This window comes from Equus caballus, chromosome 17 (genome assembly GCF_041296265.1).
Source record: "Equus caballus isolate H_3958 breed thoroughbred chromosome 17, TB-T2T, whole genome shotgun sequence".
Classification (NCBI taxonomy): domain Eukaryota; kingdom Metazoa; phylum Chordata; class Mammalia; order Perissodactyla; family Equidae; genus Equus; species Equus caballus.
In genome coordinates, this window is record NC_091700.1 from 46,955,302 (window position 1) to 46,973,327 (window position 18,026).

Consider the following 18,026-nt stretch of genomic DNA (forward strand, 5'->3'; position numbering starts at 1 on the left):
ATTATAGATTTTTTAGTACCAAGTATTTATTTCATCCACAGCTCTTGAAAATATGCTAAAAGAATATCTCATTATTATACAGTTAACTCTAATGGGAATTTCAATTACATTGCTTCCAAAGGCTGCATGTGGACCTCACAGGCAAATGATAATGTTACCAAAAATAGAAACTAAGGTGATTAAGGAATACTAAAATTTAGCAAAAGCATTTAGGTCTAAGGTCAGAAAAGCTAAAATTCAGAATGAGATGAAAATTGAAAAAAGCCAGGAAGGGAATGGTAAAACAAGTCCTGGAAGCCACACAACTGGAAATTTTCATTATACCTTAGAAAAATTATCACAAAATGAGTCCTGAAGAGGAGATGGATATAAGAGAGCAGGAATAGGATCATAAAGTCTATCAGTCGCTCTCTGTGGCTGAGTCAAAAAACTAATCAAGATAGGCTGTGGGCCTCAGTCTCCCCTGCACACATTGAGGTGATTTTTCAACTCTGTGCCTTTCCTAATGCTGCTCTCCTCACCCATCTGACTTTCAGATCCCGCTCATTCTTTAGAGCATTGCTGCAGTTCCAGCTCCTCCTCAGTGCAGCCCTCTCTAATTCCTCCTACTCAAAATGACAGCCACTTTCTGGACGCCCCATGAACCTTCACAACATTGCGGTTTACCACTTAATGGTTCTTTAATGGGTGTTGAGTTCTTCTTCTGGATTAGACTACAGACTCCTCACTTGCAGGACTCAGGCCTTAAACCTTTTAATGATTTATGAACTTATTTATGAGAAAAGTCTTACAAGATATAAAATTAAATCACATTAATTATATAATGAATTGCATTTGTTGAAAAAGACTAATATTGTAGGAAAGTGAAACTATCTTGGAAAACTTGGAATGTATGATTCACAATACCCATTGCAGTTAACTCCTTATAAGACATAAAGGAGAGACTAAAATATTTTTGGTTGATATATTGATTGATTGATAAATGGTAATAAGGAAGTTTTTCTTTACTGAGAGCTTTCATTCCAACCTATATGTTAATAATGTATGAAGTTGATTAGTGCAAATCATCAGAAACACGTCCCAAAGTAAACTTAAGGTATTCACCACCCCCACCCCCAAAAAACTGTTTTACCTCCTGTATCCTCTATCCTAATTAATGACATCACCATTCACCCAGTGACCTAAGCCAGGAACCTCCTGGTCACCCAGCATTTTCTCCTTACTCTCATATTTGATTCCTCATCTAAAAGTTCTGGGACCAATTCCAATTTGTGTGGAGAGGGATTTTCCCACACATCAACATGCAATTCTCAGACATCAGCTGGGTGTCCTACAACTCAACTCAATCCTGACACCACCTACTCAGAGGTAGCATCCAATTCCACAGGTTAAGAGTTCAGTTATACCCGACCTTTACCCCCTTACTCACCCCTATTCTCACCCCAGCGCTTCATATGCCAGTCCCAAATCCAGGTTGTCACCTGTGCTTCTGATCCATCAGCTATAGATCAGAGGTTCCCATGACCCTCTCCTCTTGTTTGATTAATTTGCCACAGCAGCTCACAGAACTCAGAGACACATTTACTAGATTACCAGCTTGTTATAAAAGGATATGACTCAGAAACAGCTAAATGGAAAAGACGCATAGGGCAAGGTATGGGGAAAGGGAACTTCCACGCTCTCTCTGAGTGTACTGTCCCCAAATCTCCAGGTGTTCACCAACCTGGAAGCTCTCTGAATCCCATCCTTTTGAGTTTTAGGAGGCTTCATTATATAGGCATGATTGATTAAATCACTGGCCACTGGCAAATGATTCAACCTCCAGCCCCTCTTCCCTCCTGGGAGGTCAGGGAGTAGAAATGAAAGTTCCAACCCTCTAATCACTTAGTTGGTTCTCCTGGCAACCAGCCCTCACCCTTAGGTGCTTTCCAAATGTCACCTCATTAACATAACAAAAGACATCTTTATGGCTCTCATCACAGGAAATTCCAAGGGTTTTAGGAGCTCTGTGCCAGGAACAGGAAAAAAGACCAAATATCTCTCTCCTATTATAAATCACAATATCACATCACCAATTCTGTTGACTCTCTCAGATCCATCCTGCCTCTCATTCAGTGCAGTTTTTACCTTGGTTCAGGTCTTAGCATCCCCACCCAGGCTCTATGGTCATTTCCTAACTGGTTGCCTTGTGTCTGGCCTGACCTCTTTCCAATCCATGCCACAACCGCTTGGGATGATCTTTCTAAAGTGCAAATCTGTTCTTAAAATTACAATGACTTCTAAGGCCTAAAGGATAAAGTCCTAACTTCTTTCCTTGTCATTCAAGGGCCTTCATAACCTGGTCCCTGCCTTTCTTTTCTTTTTTTTGGTTTTTTGTTTGTTTTTTATTGAGATTATGATAGTTATTCAGTCATATTATAGGTGCACCACTTCACCCTTTGTGCCCATCCCCCACTTCCGCTTCCCCTGGTAACCACTAATCTATTCTCTTTGTCCATGTGTTTGTTTGTCTTCCACATATGAGTGGAGTCATACAGATTTTGTCTTTCTCTATCTGGCTTATTTTGCTTAACATAATACCCTCAAGGTCCACCCATGTTATGAATGGGACAATTTTATCCTTTTTATGGCTGAGTAGTATTCCATTGTATATATACACACCATATCTTCTTCATCCAGTCATCAGTCAATGGGCATTTAGGTTGCTTCCTTGTCTTGGCTATTGTGAATACTGCTGCAGTGAACATAGGGGTGCATGGGTCTCTTAGAATTGCTGATTTCAAGTTCTTTGGATAAATACCCAGTAGTGGGATGGCTGGGTCATATGGTATTTCTATTTTTAATTTTTTGAGAAATCTCCATAGTGTTTTCCATAGTGGCTGTACCAGTTTGCATTCCCACCAGCAGTGTATGAGGGTTCCTTTTTCTCCACAACCTCTCCAACATTTGCTATTTTTTGTCTTGGTTATTTTAGCCATTCTAATGGGTGTAAGGTGAAATCTGAGTGTAGTTTTGATTTGCATTTTCCTGATGATCAGTGATGATGAGCATCTTTTCACATGCCTATTGGCCATCCATATGTCTTCTTTGGAGAAATGTCTGGTCATACCCCCTACTCATTTTTTGATCAAGTTGTTTGATTTTTTGTTTTTGAGTTGTATGAGTTCTTTGTATATTATGGAGATTAACCCTTTGTCAGATATATGATTTGCAAATATTTTCTCCCAGTTGGTGGGTTGTGTTTTTGTTTCAATCCTGTTTTCCCATGCCTTGTAGAAGCTCTTTAGTCTGATGAAGTCCCATTTGTTTATTCTTTCTATTGTTTCCCTTGTCCAAGAATACATGGTGTCTGAACATATCCTTTTAAGACCGAAGTCAAAGAGTGTACTGCCTATATTTTCTTTCAGACGTCTTACAGTTTCAGGTCTTACCTTTAAGTCTTTAATCCATTTTGAGTTTATTTTTGTGAATGGCATAGAAGAATGGTCTATTTTCATTCTTTTACATGTGGCTGTCCAGTTTTCCCAAACCATTTGTCGAAGAGACTTTCCTTTCTCCATTGTATGTTATCAGCTCCTTTGTGGAAGATTAGGTGTCCATAGATGTGTGGTTTTATTTCTGGGCTTTCAATTCTTTTCCATTCATCTGTGTGCCTGTTTTTGTACCAGTATCATGCCATTTTGATTACGATAGCTTTGTAGTATATTTTGAAGTCAGGGATTGTGATGCCTCCAGCTTTGTTCTTTTTTCTCAGGATTGCTTTAGCAATTTGGGGTCTTTTGTTGCCACACATGAATTCTAGGATTCTTTGTTCTATTTCTGTAAAGAATGTCATTGGGATTCTGATTGGGATTGTTTTGAATCTGTAGATTGCTTTAGGTAGTATGGACATTTTTAACTATGTTTATTCTTCCAATACATGTGCATGGAATGTCTTTCCATCTCTTTATATTGTCAACAATTTTTTTCAGGAAAGTCTTGTAGTTTTCATTGTATAGGTCTTTCACTTCCTTGGTTAAATTTATTCGAAAATATTTTATTCTTTTTTTTGCAATTGTGAATGGGATTGCATTCTTGAGTTCTCTTTCTGTTAGTTCGTTATTAGAGTATAGAAATGCTACTGATTTATGTAAGTGGATTTTGTACCCTGCAACTTTGCTATAGTTGTTGATTACTTCTACCAGTTTTCCAATGGATTTTTTAGGGCTTTTATATATGAGATCACATCATCTGAAAACAGCAAATGTTTCACTTCTTCTTTGTCTTTTTCCTTTTATTTCTTTTTCTTGCCTAATTGCTCTGGCCAAAACCTCCAGTAGTATGTTGAATAAGAGTGGTGAGAGTGGGCACCCTTGTCTTGTTCCTCTTCTCAGAGGGATGGCTTTAAGTATTTCCCCATGGAGTATCATGTTGGCTATGGGTTTGTCATATACGGTCTTTATTATGTTGAGGTACTTTCCTCCTATACCCACTTTATTGAGAGTTTTTATCATAAACGGATGTTGGATCTTGTGGAATGCTTTCTCTGCAGCTATTGAGATGATCATGCGGTTTTTGTTCCTCATTTTGTCAATGTGGTGTATCACATTGATTGATCTGCAGATGTTGAACCATCCCTGTGTCCCTGGTATAAATCCCACTTGATCATGGTGTATGATCTTTTTAATGTATTGCTGTATTCAGTTTGCCAATATTTTGTTAAGGATTTTTGCATCTATGTTCATCAGTGATATTGGCCTGTAATTTTCCTTCTTTGTGTTGTCCTTGTCTGGTTTGGGGATCAGGGTGATGTTGGCCTCGTAGGATGTGTTACTAAGTGCTCCATCTTCCTCAATTTTCTGGAAAAGTTTGAGAAGGATAGGTTTAAATCTTCTTTGAATGTTTGGTAGAATTCTCCAGAGAAGCCGTCTGGTCCTGGACTTTTATTTTCTGGGAGGTTTTTGATTACTGTTTCAATCTCTTTACTTGTGATTGTTCTGTTCAGATTCTCTATTTCTTATTGATTCATTTTTGGGATATTGTAAAAGTCTAAGACCTTATGCATTTCTTCTAGATTGTCCAATTTTTGGCATACAGTTTTTCATAGTATTCTCTTATAATCTTTTGTATTTCTGTGGTATCCTTTGTAATTTCTCCTCTATTCATTTCTGATTTATTTATTTGGGTCTTTTGTTTTTCTTAGTGAGCCTGACTAACAGTTTGTCAATTTTGCTTATTTTCTCGAAGAACTCTGTTTCATTGATCCTTTGTACTGTCTTTTTGTTTTGATTTCATTTATTTCTGCTCTAATTTTTATTATTTCCCTCCTTTACTGACTTTGGGCTTTGTTTGTCGCTCTTTTTCTAATTCTGTTAGGTGTAGTTTGAGATTGCTTATTTGAGATTTTTCTTGTTTATTGAGGTGAGCCTGTATTGTAATGAAATTCCCTCTTAAAACCACTTTTGATGCATCCCAAATTATGTGTGTGTTTTCATTTGTCTCCCAGATAATATGTGATTTCGCCTTTGATTTATTCAATGATCCATTGGTTGTTCAGAAGCATGTTGTTTAATCTCCACATCTTTACCCCTTTCCCAGCTTTACTCTCACAATTGACTTCTAGTTTCATGGCATTATGTTGGAAAAGATGCTTGATATTATTTCAATCCTCTTAAATTTATTGAGGCTTGCTTTGTTTCCCAATATATGGTCTATCCTTGAGAATGTTCCATGCACACTTGAGAAGAATGCATAACCTGCTGTTTTTTGATGGAGTGTTCTATATATCTCTATTCAGTCCATCTAGTCTAGTTTTTCATTTAATTCTACAATTTCCTTGCTGACTTTCTGCCTAGATGATCTATCCATTGGTGTTAGTGGGGTGTTGAGGTCCCCTACTGTTATTGTATTCTTGTTGATATCTCCTTTTAGTTTTGTTAATAGTTGCTTTCGTACTTTGGTGCTCCTGTATTGGGTGTATAGATAAGTGTTATGTCTTCTTGGTGGAATCCTGTCTTTCTTTTTAACATGAACTTTGGCCATTTGCCTATATACATCAGACCTTCTACTCATGCTAGAATTGTCAGTTCTTGAAATACCATGCCATTTCTTCTCACTGTGTAAATCCATCTTTGATTCTGTATCCATTTAAACTATTTTCATTACCTCCAGACCTAAGCTAAGGGTCAATTTCTTTCTTGACCACCCCTACAAGACTGTTACTTTGGTTACCACTATGCCTGGTAAATACCTTCAATGTACTTGTTCATATACCCATTTTATCAACTAGATCTTCCCTACTCTCAGACAGGTAGGGAGGGACAGAGCAGATTCTGGTATGGGGAAAGAGTACACAGTTTGGCATTTCATATATTACCATCACCATAATAACCACTCAAATGTTTGCTGAACACTGGTGAATCAATTTAAAAAATTTAAAAGAGAAGGAATTTCAGGGAAGAAAACAGCAAGAGCAAAAGCTCAGCAGCAGCAGTGAACTGGCAGGAGGCTGGGAGCAGCCCAAGGTGTTCTTTTCCTGACATTGCTAAATGGGAGGTTTTTATGAAGGGGCTAAAGGTGACAGAAGGAGCCAGTTTGAACAAGCAGTCACTCAATAAGTAAAACATGAAATGAAACAGAAAAATAACTCAAAGACTTCTGCCTGGGAGGCTGGAAGACTTTTTTTTTTTTTTTAACAGAAAATCATAAGCCTGGATTGCACATTCAGACCAGTTCTCACCATCCGAATTTGAAAAAATGTCTAAGAGGAAAATCTGAATGGTTACCAATAAATTACCTACAAATGTCCTTGCCAATCTGAGGGCTTATGCCACCTGGTGGCAGTTTACTGAATTTTAGATTCAGTTCTTTAAAGTGGTATCAGCTCTTGAAATTTGTACTTGCAAACCCTAGCACAGTGCCACGCACGAAGCAGCTCTTCAAACACTTCTTGTTGATTGACTGAATGAGTTGATTGTATAAATCAATGATTACACGAGACAAAGTTCTGCAGTGAAAAGAGCTCTGATCTGAAGGCAAGAGAGCTGGCATCTAGTTGCACATTACTACCTGTGGGGTGACCCGAAAAAAGCCACCAGCTCTCTGGGTCTCAGTACTGGTGTATGTAGACTCTCTAAGTAAGTGATCTCTAAGGTCATGTCCAGCCCTAACATTATTGACTTTCTACTGGGGACTCTGTTTACTGGTCTGAAAAAAAAAAGAGGAAATCAAACTTGATGAAATGTAAAAATCCCTTAAAGTTATAATATCATGATTTTTTTTAATATATACAAAAACTTGTTTTTCCTGGAAAATTATTAGCTGACGTCAAAACTCCTTGGAGAGTCGCAGCATAAGGTTTATCAGAGCTGATGTGCAAACTTCTGGCAGTTGAATTTTAACTCACAGCTGGAGGACTCTTTCTGCTTCTGACTAGGTTCCCTTCTGATTATGTCGTTCTCTCTCTTCCTCAGCTACATATTTCTAAAAATGGCTTTCTAGATGACATGCCTCCTGGTTTGACCCAGCCCCAGGATCCCCTCCTACACCCCTCCCTCAAATCCAGGCCATTTTCATGGATGGCAATCGAAGAGGGAAGAAATATTACTATGTGAATTTTTTTCTTTTTAGGCTAATCTTAGGCTTAAAAAATAGAATGCTATTATATGTTGGTCTGACTTTCTCAGCTAAAATGCAAGATCTAGCTGAAAAGAGATTTTTAAAAAAAATTATATTCCTAACACAAGATCTTGCATGCAAGAGACACTCAGTACTTTTTGATAGTGATCTTCATGATGAAGAGTTAAAAAGCATGAGCCAATTCTAGGAGCGGGGCAGGGACTGTACACGATGAGTATGGAGGTCTTGTAGTGCCAGAAAGTAAGAGGGTGCGAAAAAACCTCATAATGACGGAGTTATGTCAAAGGGACAGAGGAGGCAAACCGAAAAAGCTGCAAATGGCCAATTTGAGCAACAAAATAAACTAATACTGGATTATAATCCAAAGTATAAAATAAACATCCATGAGTCTATACTGATGTAAATAAACTATTGAATAAATAATAAATCCAGGAGAGTAGACAAATCTCCTGTACAGAAAAGTTTCAAATAATTTACATCGATATTCTGCCGTTGCAGAGGTGGAGCATAACGCCCCACTCCATAACTGCGCACACCCCACCAAGGAGTAAAGCGTGGAAAGGTGGAATAAAAGAGTAACTCTGAGTGGAGAAACGTGGCAAATACTACCTCAGCCAGGTGACGAACAGTGCAAAGTCATGTCAATAGCACTTACCCTTGATATGCCTTTACCTCTGCTGTCTTCCCCCCCATAATCCATAACCCAAGTCCAATCATTAGAAAAACATCAGAGAATCCCAATGGAGGAGCATTCTACAAAACACCTGCCCAATACTCCTCAAAGCCACGAAGGTAATACAAAGTAAGGAGAATCTGAGAAACTGTCACAGCCAAGAGGAGCCTAAGGAGGTAAGATGACTAAATGTAATGCAGTATCCTGGATGGGATCCTGGACCAAAAAAAAGACATTAGGTGAAAACAAAGGAAATTCGAAGGAAGTATGGACTTTAATTAATAATAATATATCAACATTGGTTCATTAATTGTAACAAATGTACCAACTAATGTAAGATGTTACTAATAGGGAAAAACTGTTTAGAATATAGGCGGTATTTGCAATTATCTGTAAATCTAAAAGCTATTCTAAAATAAATTATTTTTTTTTAAAAAAAGGATGAGGGGGCTGGCCCAGTGGCATACTGGTTAAGTTCATGCACTCTGCTTCGGCGGCCCAGGGTTCATGGGTTCAGTTCCCTGGTGCAGATCTACACACTGCTCATGAAACCATGCAGTGACGGCATCCCACATACAAAATAGAGGAGGATTGGCACAGATGTTAGCTCAGGGACAATCTTTCTCACCAAAAAAAAAAGATGAGTCAATCTTCCCATCACACTCAGCACCATGTGGAGATTCAAGGAAATGTCAAAATATTATTATATACCTTTCGGAAAATTAGATAGCAGAAGGATATATGAAAGAAAAAGGAATTTTTCAATCTAGGAAGGAGAAAGATAAAAGATGATTTAGGCACAGTTATATATATTTTTTCATTTGAAAATAGCATAGTTAATTAAAGAAAATACAGGAAAAAATACAGAAAAAGCAGAAAGGGGAAACAATTTCCTAATTAGCTTGCATAATTTCACCATCTAACACAACTATGTACTATTACAGGTGTTTTACTTTCGATTTTTAAAATATGTATATATTTTTGTGGGTTTTTTCACGTTGTAATCATACTTGATATACAATTTAATCTCTTGGAAGTGCTCTTAACTGAAGATAAATCCTACACAGAGCTAGTTAATTGGTCTCACTCTGCGTTGTGGGCAGAATTAATTTAAGTGAAAGGGAATGATATGGTTTCGCAAGACTACATGAATACCCAGAATCTGCTCTACTTATCTAGCATATAGAACAAAACCAGAGGGAATGCATATGACATTGGACAGGAGCCCAATTGTATGTCTCTTGATTTCATTGCAGAGAAAGTAAGATATTTAAGAAACAAAATGGAGAAAGGGAAAAGTCCATTGTCAGGCAAAAGCCACAGAAATAAGAGGTAGGTTACTAAGAGTAGAGGAGTTAGAAACTAGAGGAATTTAGAAAGGTATGTGTGTGTTTAAAGAGTAAGGTATGAGTAACTATAAAATGGCGAGGAATGAGAAGGGCATGAGGGATCATCTATTTTGCAAATGTGTGGTGGGTGAACATGTTGGGAGAAGAGAGAATATGGTTGACAGTAAATGATAGGGAGTATCAATATTAGTAAAATCTCCATAGTCACTTCTAGATAGGAGTTTGAATTCAGACAATACTGTTTCTTAGATTTGATACAATGGCTATTTTCCAGATAAAAAAGTTTGGCATCTTAAATTCAGTTAGGTTGAGGGAACTAGAAACAGTAAACATTCTTGAGTACATATTGCCACCCAGTGGATGAATGTGCATGATGCACAAAGCATTTGCAAAGGAAAAGACAAAGGAAGACTAAGAGATTATGGTGTTAAGGCTTTGTTTATGTTCAGTGAAGACCAGATATCATACGTGACCCAAACCTGAATCACACCACTCACTCAGAATGCCAAACTAGATTTTAATATACATTTTCAAAATATTCTCACAATCATCAGAAGCTTACAGCAATGAGAGAAAAATGTTATGCGTATGCTTACCACTACATTAGATACTAAAGTCCCATTAATGCTAATGAAACTTATTTCCATGAATTTCCAATAAGATAAGTCAGACATACTTAACTTACAATAGGGCTGGTAGGGCAGAGATAGAAGATTCAAATCTTGACCCTCTAGGGTGCTAAGAGCTTTGACATGAAGTCAGGGATGAATTACATCTTTGGCATAATAGTCTTGTTTCCCTTCACCTGAAAGCAAATAAAGATTTACTAGAGTAAGGAAATATAGAAACAATTGATGGAAGCTGGGCATTTAAACATGTAGTGAGGCCATGTTTATATAGGGATTTCCTAGTGGTTCAACCTGGAGAGGTACAGCAAAATCCTTCTCTTGGAGTAACTCCATAAGAGTCTTCTCATATTCCACAGACAAGTCTAAGCCTATTTACTGTGTTTTCTAAAAAGAATAATAGAATTTATGTGATTGGAATGACATTGAAAATCCAAGGAAAACTAGTCTTGGGCTTTATGTTTTGCTATGTTTATGCACTATCCTTACCAAAAGATTTATCTATCCACTTTTGAAAACCTCTAGACAGGGAACCTACTAATGTGCTTCTCCTTTGTTGGGTCTGGGATTTATTGATTTACCCTACTTATAAGCTAATAAGTTAGCCTATTACTGTTTCATGGATGTCGGAGGAAGACATGAGGTGCCTGAGTCAGAGACAAAAGATTTCATTATTCACAGTTAGCAAGCATATTCGAGTTACTTTCCCTTACCCCCAGTTCCAGGGGGGCACCATAGAGGGGTCCAGGCATATTCTGTGCACACAGTAGGTTTTTGTCCTAGATTAAGAATATTGAGCTCGGGGAATCCACTGCCTTTATAATAAGTGGTAAGCAAATCTGCCTTTTTCCAAAGTGGGATCTTAACTTATCCCTCAAGGTTGCTTGTTGCAAACACAACTCTGATAAATGGCCTGGATAAAGGGCATTCAGGGCCTTGCTGGGAAACTTAAGGCCCACGGAAGATTGCAACTCCCAACATTCACACTAAACCCAAATCAGCCTTCCTACAATTTCCACTAGTTAGTTGTGGGTTATTCTATCCCTCCAGCATTTTGTACTTCAAACATCTGCAGAGTGCTATCTTATTGCCACTGAGACTTTTCTCCAAACTACTCATTTCTTATCCCTTTGACTATTCCTCTCGTGATCTGGCTTTGGGGCCCCTCACCATTAGTATTGCTTTTCTCTTAACCTGTTTAAGGGTTACTTCCTAAAATGTACTATAATACTCCAAGTATGGTCTAATCACTTCAGAGCAGAAGAGAAACATTACTTTGCTTATTCTAGAAATATACTTCTATATGGCAACCTGAGATCCCATGAACCTTTTGGCAGTCCCATTAATTCCCACTGAAAAACCCTGACTTTTACCACAAAATGCTATTAAGCCATTCTACTCTATTCTGTTCCGTTCTGTTCTGTTCTATTCTATTCTCATGCCAGAGGATGGAAGCTCCATGTAGTTTTTCATTAAAGGAATCATCATACCAACCAGACTCCAATTAATAATAGGAAATGTAAAAGTAAGCTCCTTCTTTTAAAGCAGTTGTTATTTACCAGTTCTAGCAGAAAAGTGTAACTCCTTATGTCTCCTATTTCGTGAATTATGGACCTCTTCTATATAAACTGTTGGTTCTCTGTGTTAATATAAATAGCATATGACTCTCATATTCTTTGTTTAAATAAGAATCCAACAGTCAGAGACCTTTGCTTTCTCCCCTCCCCTCCCTTCCCCACACCATGCACATACAAGAATAGGGAATTGGCAATGCTCATCTTCTGCTTTTAACAAAGGAAACCAACATGTATACATAGTTTTTCAAAAACAGAAATGCTACTTTAAATATTATAGCAGGGCAATAAGTTTAAATTTTTTAAAAACTTATGGCTAAATTTCAAATATACAGAAAAGTTGAGAAAATAGTACAATGAACCCCCAGATAACCATCACTCAGGTTTAACAATTATCAAGATTTTGCCACATTTGCTTCGTTGTCCCTTTATTATTATTATTATTATTGAGGCATTTGATAGTGACTTGCACATAACACATCAGTTTACTCCTACATAGTTCAATATGGATCAACATAGATATTTTTTACATAACTGCAATGTCATCAACATCTAGCAAAGCTAACAATAATTCCTTGTATTATTTAATACCTAGGCCATATTCAAATTTCCCTGGGGCTGGCCCAGTGGCATAGTGGTTAAGTTCACATGCTCTGCTTCAGTGGCCTGAGGTTCGTAGGTTTGGATCCTGTGCGTGGACCTAGCACCACTCATCAAACCATGCTGTGGCAGCATCCCACATAAAGTAGAGGAAGATTGGCACAGATGTTAGCTCAGTGACAATCTTCCTCAAACAAAAAGAGGAAGATTGGCAACAGATGTTAGCTCAGGGCCAATCTTCCTTACACACACACAAACAAAAAACCTTTCCCTAATTGTCTCACTAATATGTATTTATGGTTGGTTTCTTCTCATTGGAATCCAAACTAGGTCCACTCATTGCATGGGATTTTTATGTCTCATAAATTTATTTTAATCTAGAATAGTTCCCTCCCATCCACTTTTAAATTCTTGACTAGTAACAAAAGTGGATCACTTTTTTACCACTCTGAATTTGTCATATCCCTTAACTTAATCCTCTCTCCCCCATATTTCTTATAAGTTGATATGTTAGATCTAGGGTTTGATTAGATTCAGACTCAATATTTGTGGAAGGAATGCTTCAAAGTGGTTCTTTGTACTTCCTCTTCCAGCACAGTGGAAAGCAACAATATTTGGTTGCCTTACTATGATTATTTTAAGGAATTATGCATTGACTCTTACTGGGCTTTTCTTTCTTGCTTGCTTCCTTCCATTCTTCCTTCCCTCCTTCCCTTCCTTTCTTTTTTCTTTTCTTCTGGTCAAGAATATGTGTTGAATTTTGTCACCACTTTTAGACATCCATGGAGATAGTCACATGGTTTTTCTTCTTATAATTATTGGTATGATGAACTGATGAATTACACTAATAGATTTTCTAATAATAAACTCTGCTGGCATTCCCAGAATGAATCTCACTAGCTTATGATTTTTTTAATACGCTTTGGATTTGACTCAATATTTTATTAAGATTTTTGCATTGATATTCATAAGTGAAATTGGCCTGTAATTTTCTTTTTGAATAATCTTTATTAGGTTTTAGTATCGATACACGATTACTTCACAAAAAAAATTTGGAAGTTTTCTTTTTCTACAGTCTGGCACAATTTAAGTAGCATAGGGTTTATCAGATCTTCAAAAGTTTGGTAGAATTCCTTGGTGAAATCAATCAGGCCAGGAGGAAGAATTGGGGGAGAAGAGCAGCCAGGAGCAGACTTCGACATCTTTTAGGAGTCTTTAAGCGTATCTGCATACAATTATATAAAGTTGTCTCATTTTTTAAAAATTTTCTCTGTTTCAAAGATTATTTCCCCTGTGTCATTTTGTATTTTGTGAACTTGTACTTTGTCCAGTTTGGTTGACTAATAGCCTATCTTTTGTTGTTGATCTCTTTAGCCAGCTTAGTTTTTTTAAATTAGTTTTTTTGTTTTTCTCTTTTCTGCATCGTTAATTTCTGTCTTTATTTCTATCAATTCCTTCTGGTTACTTTTAGTTTGCATTCTTTTTTAAACATTCTGTTGAGTTGAAAATTTTTTTCATTTTTGTTGATAAAGGTAGTCAATGCAGTACATTCTTTAAAACACCGCTTCAGCTTGACAAATAGAAATGGCAAGCAATAGCATATATTGGAGTATATGAGGAAGCCATTTGATGTAAACCTGATTTGGCCTGACTTTGTTTTTCCAAAAGGGCCTGACTGTGGCCATTAAGCATGCATTGTATATCTGCTTTAAACATTTACTATAGCAAGAACAAATGCCCTTAGGATAAAGGTGCAACTTCCCCCCACATTGGCATTTCCTTAAGGATAAGCATCTCTCCCTAGGTTAGGAACTGATTGCTGCACTCACCTTTGACCACCCAGCTCACCTGTGACCACCCACCTTGAGACAGCAGACCTGCCACCCTTCTGTGTTCACTGAGACAGCAGAACTACCTGCTGTTTCATCAATCACTGCGCCGACAGAGAAGTCTCGTGACTATTGTAAAAGGGACATTTCAATCATATGTGAAACATCCTCTTTGGGGGTATATAACCACTCTGTACACCCCACTTCTTTGGTGCCCTTTCTTCCTTCGGCAAGAAAGGCCCCAGGCCATGGTCCTCCCATTTTAGCTCAGAATAAACTCTCCCAAATTTTCATTTATAGATTGGTTATGGATTATTTTCATCGATAAGCTGTATCCCATGGATTTTGGTGCTTTTTTCATTATTTTCTGGAAACTTTGAAGTTTCATTTTGCAACCTCTTTCCTTTCAGCAACTCTTACAACACAGCTGCTCATCTTGCTTAGGTCCTGCTCCTGTTGGGGATTTGGCCACATCCACCTATATTCTTGGATTTTGAGGAGTTTCGTGTCACTGACTTTTGTTGAAGATGCTATCCATAATTCTTTCTTTTGCTATCTTGTTAGTCTGTTTGGTTTTCAGGAGGAGTTTTAAAGTGATGATTCAAAACTGCCACTATGATCATAAATCTAGAATATCTCCAAACAAATTATTTAGTAAAATAACCAGTTGGAATTGCAGATATTTAGATATTTTTAAAAGATATTAAAGATTATTGTCACAGAACATACTAACAGTTCCTGAAGCCTGGGAGCCTTTAAAAGCCTTCTTTGTTAGAAACAACCTTTGCAAAGATAGTTTTACAACCCAGCCACTAGAGAGGAAGAAGGAACTTTTCCCTTCATCATGTGATTTCTTTTATTTCTGTCACCAGCAGTTTGAAGAGCCTACATTTTCAAGGCCAGGCACCAGTATCCTATTAGCATCGAAAGAGAAAAGCAGCCCTGAGCAGCTCAAAACTTAGCATATAAAAAGTAAAGGATAGAATAAGAATTTTAGCAAATAAAATCTGGGGTGTACACTGTTAAGCTATGTCTTCAACCAAGCCCACAGATTTTGGAAAGGAAGCACAGAGCTGGAGAGGGAGATGCCTACTTAGATCCTGAGAGGAGCAAGTGAGTAAGATCTGCCATTAATCCTTGAATTATCAAAGCCAAATTTTCATGTGCCTTAAATAGATGTGATCTTTACAGGGTTATGAATTAAAATTTATATAAATAATATGAATAAAAAGAAAGAGAAGAAAAGATAAAGCAGATATAGATTCCCTCTCTATAAGTCTCTTTTATTTCTTCTAGAGTAAGTTGGGAAATTAGAGATGTGATTTCCCACGAAGTTATAAAAGAATGTAACATGAGACATTTCCTGTTGTGGAGTCTTTATTGAAGGACCAAAGGTGAGAATGGTGACCTCACCTTCTAGAGAGGGACTAGGCACAAAATGCAGAATTTGCAGAGAAGTAGACCCCCAAACAACTCCTGGGTCCTCTAGACTATCATCTACCTGCAGAGAGTAAGGGTTCAAGGAGGGGAGTTGTGAGAATTTTTTTTTAAGAGCATGGTCAGAATCTCGTGCATTTCCCCTCCCTCCTTGAAAGAACCCACCCCCCTCACCTTGTCCTAGCAGCGTCAAGTGCTGCAGGGACCTAAAGAAGATCATTTAAGAAGTTTTACTAAACTTGGCCTGTGGTTTCCACATTTGAGGGTTGCATGTACTGTGACCTGTGCCTGACTCTTCCGTGTTAAAGTCTAAAGAAAAGGCGCTGTGGATAAAAAAATCTAGACTATTGGTGGTAAACACAATGCAGTCTATACAGAAACTGATATATAATAATGTACACCTGAAATTTACACACTGTTATAAGCCAATATGACCTCAATAAAATAACGGGGAAAAAAGAAAAGATGCTGATTAGTGGCTAGAGCAGCCTGGAATAGCAGAGAAAAGAGAGAGGGCTATCTTGGGAGTAGTCTGCATGTCCAGAATTTAAAGGGGCAAAAATGCCAAGGTTCCTGCAGTCTGAAGGACCATAGCTAGACTAGAACTGTATTCAAAAGACTCTGCCAAGGAGAATCGAGAGCAACAGTGTAGAGTGTACCATCAAAGCAGGAGTTAAACAGTCAGCTGGAGAGCACTTTGGATGTGTGTGTGGAGGGAGAGTAAGTTGAAGAAGTCTCCCACTAACACAACCTCTCTCTCATCCTTCCCTGCTCTCAAAGCTCTGGCATCGGTAGGTGGAAAACAAGAGCAAGGCAGGGAAAACAGAGAAGAAATCAAGCCTTATTCCTTAATGTCTATCTGGTCCAAGTGAGGAGAGGAGAAGCAGATTAGACTTGTTAATATTCTAAAATTTACCACAAGTTGCAAACAGAAAAGTCTAATAATGGGTAAAGAAACCAGGCCAAAAGCCTTGAAATGCATCTCCATTACAAACGTTCTTTCTTTATAGTGCCTTTAATAGGTCACTATTATTAAATAAATTGAACTAAACATTGAAGATATAAAAATACTTGATGAGCAGTGGTCCTCAAAATCGGCTACATATGACAATCCTCCGGAAAGCTTTAAAATGCACTGATGCTTGGTTCTACTCCCAAATTCTGATTGAATTAGTCTGGGGTGTGGCTTAGGCATCAGGGTTTTTTAATACTTACCAGGTGAGTCTATCATGCAGCCAAGGTTGAGAACTACTGCTCTAGAAATAGAGTCTACAAAAACCAAAAATCTATTTTACTATCAAATATCTACTACTTTTCAATACTGAAAAGTTGGAATTTTCATGGAAAAGGTCTACCTTTTTTTTTGATCTTTACTGTCTAGGTCACTGTCAAAGAGATTTGATTAAGTGTTGTATGAATTTGCTTCATTAAAGGCACGTAAATGAGTATGTTCCATGAGGAGAAGGACTATGGCTCTTTTGTGATGTAAGATAAATACTCGAAACATATTATTACAGAAGTGGAAACAAATAAGTTTTGCAAAATAAATATTGGTCTCTAACATATATGATTGCCACAGGAGGCATGTATCCTAAAGCACTATTTTAAAGTTTGTATTGTTATACAAGTTGGAAACAGGAAAGTCTAATGATGAGTAAAGAAACATGGCTGAATGCCTGAAAACAGATCTCCATTACAAATGTTCCTTTCTTAGACTGACTTTAACACATCACTATTATTTAAATAAATTCAATTAAATATTGAAGATATAAAAGTACCTGGTTAAAATGAACAACATACACACATCCCCAAAAATGGTTTATCATCTTTATCCTTCCAGACTTTGTATTGGATCACTAAAAGATTCCTGCCCCTCCCTCCTTCCCTTTTTTCCTTCTATTGATATTAGATGACTACTATGTGCCAATATTTTTGCTAGATACTAGACATATGAAGATAAGTAACAGAGTCTTTACTCGATGGAGCTTATAATTAGTAGTAGATAAGTAAACAGACCAACATTTAAAAATCAGTACACTAAATACTATAAAATATAATGCACAGGATGCTAGTGAGGAAGACCACCAAGGAAAATGTTCTGGAAGAGGTGACCCCTGGTCTGAGTCTTCAAGGATGGTTATGAAAAGTGAGGTTAAGAAGTGCTGTGCACACAGAGCCAGCAATAGGTACGAAGGCAGGAGGCACAAGAAAACATGGCTATAGATCATGGTAAGACCTGCTGGGGACCCAATGACACAGAAAAAACAAATTGTTCATGTTTTTAGATATAGCAAAGCTTTTCTTATAAGGTAGAAGGTAGA